Source organism: Galeopterus variegatus, unplaced genomic scaffold (genome assembly GCF_000696425.1).
Source record: "Galeopterus variegatus unplaced genomic scaffold, G_variegatus-3.0.2 Scaffold1785, whole genome shotgun sequence".
Lineage (NCBI taxonomy): Eukaryota > Metazoa > Chordata > Mammalia > Dermoptera > Cynocephalidae > Galeopterus > Galeopterus variegatus.
Window position 1 is genome coordinate 26,804 of NW_007727896.1, and position 5,930 is coordinate 32,733.

A 5,930-nucleotide genomic window follows, 5' to 3' on the forward strand; every position below is an offset into this window, starting at 1 on the left:
CATGCTAAGAATCAACATATTTCTGTTATCTCTAAGAAGTGATCTAGCCCTATCAATCTGTCATTGCTATTCTTTACACGTATCTTTGGGTTCTAGGTATCCTGGAATCTTTTTTTTAAAAAAAGCTCTCTCTCTTTCTCTCTCTATGCACTTTACACGTATCTTTGGGTTCTAGGTATCCTGGAATCTTTTTTTTAAAAAAAGCTCTCTCTTTTTCTCTCTCTATGCATGTGTGTGTGTGTGTGTGTGTGTATATATATATATATATGTATGTATGTATGTATGTATGTATGTATGTATGTATATACATTCCTATGAAAAAATACTTTAATATTTCTTTGACTACATTAATAAGTCTAGGAGATAAAATCCAAATGCAATAGCTCTATTATTTCATTAAGTACAGACCTGGTTACATATCAGGAATAACGTTACTCAGATTCTCACTTCAATAAAATTAACTTTAGTTTACTGCAACTCACTTTTCCCAGAATTGATGTCTGCTGGATGGTAAATAAATGCCAATGACCATGAGTTAAATGAACAAAATAAATGCTGCAGGGATTTGTTGCAGGAAAATTGGGACAAGTACTGTTATCCCTAGGATGGGATGACTAATCACTATTCTGTCTCTTGGGACAGAGACAGAACAAAGAAGGCAATATGTCCTGCCTTCCTTCTTTTATGGTAGGTGTTTTGTCTGGAATTAACCACTATGCTATTTGAACCAACATGTATTGTCAATGTTAAAAAAAAAAATTCTCTTCATTGACTTAGCTCATTTTGAGACTGCATAGTAGGAGGGAAGCTACAATCTTTTTTCCTTCTGTTATCTTTTAATAGAAGCAGAATGTAGCAGCCATGATGCAGAGATAAGAAAAATTAGTGGAAATTGCCTACAGAGACCCCATTCTGGGTCTGGTCAGTCTTTCCTTATTCATATAAGGTCAGTAGGCTGGAGTCAATTTGAATAGGAGAGTCTTGGCCCTTATTATTCTTTCCTTCTGAAATAATTCTAATGCCTGGTAACCAGCTCATATCTGTACATCTGTAGCTGGTGCCCTTTTGCCCCGTTGCCCCATTCAGATCTCTGAGTTCCCTCTTAGAGGTGTGCCTGCCAAAGGCTTCCATGCACATTCTCATTCATGGGATTGCCCTTGGGCAATAGGAGCTGCTTCCTGGGAAGGGATTTCACCAGGAAGCCCCTCCCAATTTGCTCAGAACGAATAACTAACTGGTGCAGGGGATACAAATGTTCACCTACTTTGCTTTAAGGCAAGAGATTTCACTGTGCAATTTGCACGCCCTCCATCCTTTGGGATCAGACTGGGGTTTAGATGTACCTGCAACCACATCCTTACTTGGCATTCTCCTTCTCTCGAGAGCACACTCTTAATGAATTTCTTGTATGAGAATCCCCATCTCGGACTTTGCTTTTAGGGAATCTGATCTAAAACAATACCCGAATTTTATTTGCATGATTAAAGCCCAGTACAAAAGACATTTTGTCAGCAGATCTTTCACAAATCTCACAGAAGGAAAAATAACTGCTTCCTTACCCTGAGCTCTGTAAATCCTTAGAGTGTTTATTTTTACCTTTCTTGAATTAGAGTTATTAATCACGTGGGTTAGCTCATCACTGGGGTGGATGTTCCTTGAGGCTAGGAAATAGTTGGTATCATCTGTCCCTTGTCTACCTCTTTTACTTCCTCCCATGCATCTCAGTCTCTTGATTTTTATCTGTCTGTCTTTCTTTCAGCCCCCACTGCTCTCCTTTAAGTTTCTTAAGCTCTTTCTTGTCTCTAGATCTTTGTTTTTGCTATTTCCTTTGCTAGAATCGTTCTTTCTCTGTCTGCCTCACAATGTCTATACTTGAGGTCTTCCTTACAATTCACACCTCACAGGGCAGCCATGCTCTGCTGTGGGCCCAAGGATGCCCCAGGGGTGTGATGGCCCTCGCTGTGCAGCCAGCCCAGATCCGATGGTGGCTGGTGGCCAAAGAGAAAGGCATCCGGGACTGAGGAGTAAAGAAGCTGCACCAGAATATCAGAATGAAAATGCAGAGGAAGACAGGAGGTTTCAGTCAAGAACTTCTAAAAATTTGGAAAGGGCTCTTCTATTGCATGTGGATGCAGGATGAACCCCTTCTACAGAACCTCTGTTCATTCAGACCTTTTGGCAAACTGTGAATGACCATGGAGGGAATCGACCAGCTGGCTGCCCTTGGGCAAATACTGTATGCTGATCAGTCTGGTCCTAAGGTGGTCCTTGGATATTCTGAAGCAAAATGGCTGGGAAGAAAGCTGAATCAAGCTTCTTCTAGTTGTCTTGAAGGAGATCCTGTGTCCTGAGGTCAATCTCCAATGGAGTGGGATGCCCCTTCATTGGTATTTCTCTGGACAAACTATGCAAAGTGGGAGGGAAGGAGCTCTTGGCAGATCAGAATCTCAAGTTTATCGATCCATTCTGCAAATTGCTGCCAAGACTAAGGACCACACACTGTTAGAGATGATAGCTAGGGGTGTTTTTGAAGTCATTGTAGATCAGTCTCCTTTTGTACCTGAAGAGGCTGTAGAAAAGCAGGACGTGAAAGTGAGTGACAGTGATCACTCTCAGGAAGAGTCACCTGAAGAAACGATGACACAAAGCAGAGCAGTCAATAGGAAGGAGGCAGCACTTGGCAAATATCACTCCAGAAAAGACGAAATCAGTGATGCAAAGGGGACACTGGACCACTTCTCCAGTTTGTGGCTGTGGCTGATCGATTTCTGGAAATAACCAATAGGAAAAACATCCCTCCCTTCAACAGGAAGCGTTTCTCCAAACTAATCAAAAAATTCCAAGATCTCCCTGAAGCAGGCAGTGTATCTCCACTCAGTTTTACTGATGTCATTTCTGCTGATGAAGACAACCAGATCATCAGTCAAGGAAGGCATAAGAAAAGAGGAAATAAGCTTTTAGAGAAAACCAAATTGGAAAAGGAGAAAGGACAGAGTCTTTCTTGCTGAGGAAGAGGAAAGTGAAGGCAGTGGTCAGAAGAGGAAAAGGAAAAAGAAGAACCACCTCCAGCCTGATGGCTCAGGCCCAGAGGATGAAGCCCCATCCCTTGAACAGAATGGGGCGGGGAGCCTCAAGCTCAGAGCATCCCCCGACCATCCCCATGCATGGTAAAAGGAAGCGACAAAGGAAGAAGAGCCTGAGGGCCCACAGGCAGATTTAGGAATTGGCAGTGTCCCCTCTAGAGGACACTTCTCCAAGTGGCCATCTGCGAGGGCCTGCCATCGGAGGTGCCCTGACAGGTGGAAGCTATGTCTGAAAAGGAAGTGGAAACTAGGAGTTCACCTGGTCAGCAGCAGTGGCCTATCACACTGGTGTGGCCTCCAACACAGAAGGCAGCTTCTGCAGCAAGCCCAGCGGAGGAAGGAGACAGGCAGGCCACCCTGCCCCAGTGCGGGAGGCTCCAGAAGAAGGAGTTGCCCGGCAGCCTTCACCTCCACAAGCTGTCCAGTCAGCAAACAGCAATCTTGAAAAACAGGAAGAAAATGAAAGAGATGTCAAACTCGTAGGACACAATCAGAACCCCAAGTCAGGGAAATCCAAGCTCTGGGAAGCAGTGGGACTATCAGCCCTTTGAGGAAATAGCAGCAGAGGAAGAGAACGACTTTCTGAAGTTTGATACCCTTCTTACCAAAGCCCCTGTTCTTCAGAAAAGCTAAGCGCAGCGCTGCCACCTGCTCTTCAGAGCAGAACTGCTGTCCAGCTGAACAAAACACCAACCAGCTCCAAGAAAGTCACCTGTGGGTTGAACAGAAGCATGGCTGCAGAATTCAAGAAGAAAGACAAAAGTATCTTGGTCAGTCCCATGGGCCCCTCCTGAGTGGCCTTCAACACTGAGCAGAGGCTCCTCCATGGAGTGCTGAAGATCCCCACCAGCTCAACTGCCAGCATGCCCCTGGTGACCAAGATGCCACTGACTGCCACCCCAAAGGAAGGCTTATGGCTATGAATTTCTTCTGAGGCTAGTAGCAGAGTCCCTTTCTAATGATTGCTTTTGCACAGCATGTTCTATAAATAACTTAAAAAAAAATTCACACCTCACAGAATCTCTTCTCTGACCACCCTGTCCTAACAGGTCCTGTGTACTGTCTTCTGTTATACTCATCTGTATTAATGTCCTAGGGCTGCCCCAGCAAAATACCACAAATGAGGTGGCTTAAGCAATAGAAATTTATCTTCTCACAGTTCTGAAGTCTAGCAACCTGAAATCAAGATGTTGGAAATGTTATGCTCTTTCCGAAGTTTTGATGGGAGGATGCCTCCTTGTCTCTTTCTAGCTTCTGGTGGTTGATGGTTGCTGGCAATCCTTGATGTTCATTAGCTGGTAGACACATCACTCAGATCTCTGCCTCTGTTTTCACTTTTGGATACTTTATGTCCAGATTTTCTCCTTTTTATAAACCAAGAATCATATTGGATTTGGAGGCCCACCCTAATCTAGTATGATTGAATTAAGTGCAACTTGATTAGGTGCAAAGACCCTAATTTCAAATGAGGTCTTACCACAGGTTCTGGATGAATTGGGGGGGGCACTTTTTAAACCAGTGCACTTTAGTAGTATTTACCACAGTCTCCATCAGTACCGGACACACAGTAGGCAGTCAGTAAATGCTGATTGAATGAATGAGGGCGAACATTTTTAACATACCAGATGCAGATTCCTGAGGGAAAAATTATACCTATTAGTTAAACATGTAAGTAACTGATGATACAGAGCCTACATAATGACAAAGAACCTTCTGTAGGCATGACTTTTGTCCCCCTGCTTTAGAGAATAGAGGGGCAAGTTTCAATCATAACACACTGAAATTTAAACACAGTGAAATTTAAAATGAGTTTACAACTCATTTATCAGCTTACTGTTAAATATCATTCATAAAAGTGGATATTTTGCTTTTAACTCAAGTTTTCTTTGAATACATCAAAAATATAGACATAAATGAAAATCACACACACACACACACACACACACACATGTATAGTGAGATTTATCCAGTAGAATTAAGAGCAGCTCAAAACATCATTGGGATTTGTATTCCGGGTATGAGTATGTTATCAGACATGTGATTGTTAGTAGCCCATAGCCATTATACTCAGTATCCTCTGAGTATGAACTCTTTCTGAGAATGTATCTTATTCTTTTGCACCAGAGAATGATTTCATAAACAGATATGGGCTGCAAATCGCAATAGCAATGAAATGTATTCAGAAGCTCAATAAGGCTAGTGCTAACAAGAGAGGAAAAAAACAAACATAAACAAAAATCTTTTCTTATACATGATGTTTCAGAGATTAATTTTAATTAACTTGGTAGCATTCAATATATGGTATACTGGCCTCTAAGTTTTATTTTATTTTATTTTTTTCTTCCTTTGACAACTCTAAGCCCAAAGAAGATATTAAAGTCAGTATCATCAAGGTCACTGGGTGCATACAACATGGAATTAGCCTGAATGATCCATGTGGGTTCTATTTGTAGTTCCCAGGAGACTCACTACATGAGTGTTTGTCAGTATATCAAGGTGATGGGAGATCTATACAGCTCTAGAACCCGGGATGTAGCCATGTGACCATTGACATGTTAAACAACCTGTCCTTAATTTAATTTCGTCTTTATAGAATGGGGATAATGTTGGTACTTACTTCACAGAGTTATTGTGAAGATTTAATGCATTACTGTATGCAAAAGTGCTAAAAACAGTGCTTAGCAGTAATCAGAGCTTGATAAGAAGCTATTGTTATCATTACACGGTACTGATGATAAATAGTTAGAAGTTCTTTTTTTTTTTTTTTTTTTTTTTTTTTTTTTTTCCGTGTCAGGCAACGGATCCCAACCCTCAATGACACCCCTGTACCGGACCGGGGACCGGCAA

The 5,930-nt window shown here is 42.0% G+C and overlaps 1 pseudogene; it reads left to right on the forward strand.

Moving 5' to 3' along the window:
• Positions 1 to 1,949: 1,949 nt before the first annotated feature.
• LOC103595514 lies at positions 1,950 to 4,006 on the forward strand (annotated as a pseudogene).
• The last annotated feature ends 1,924 nt before the right edge of the window (positions 4,007 to 5,930 follow it).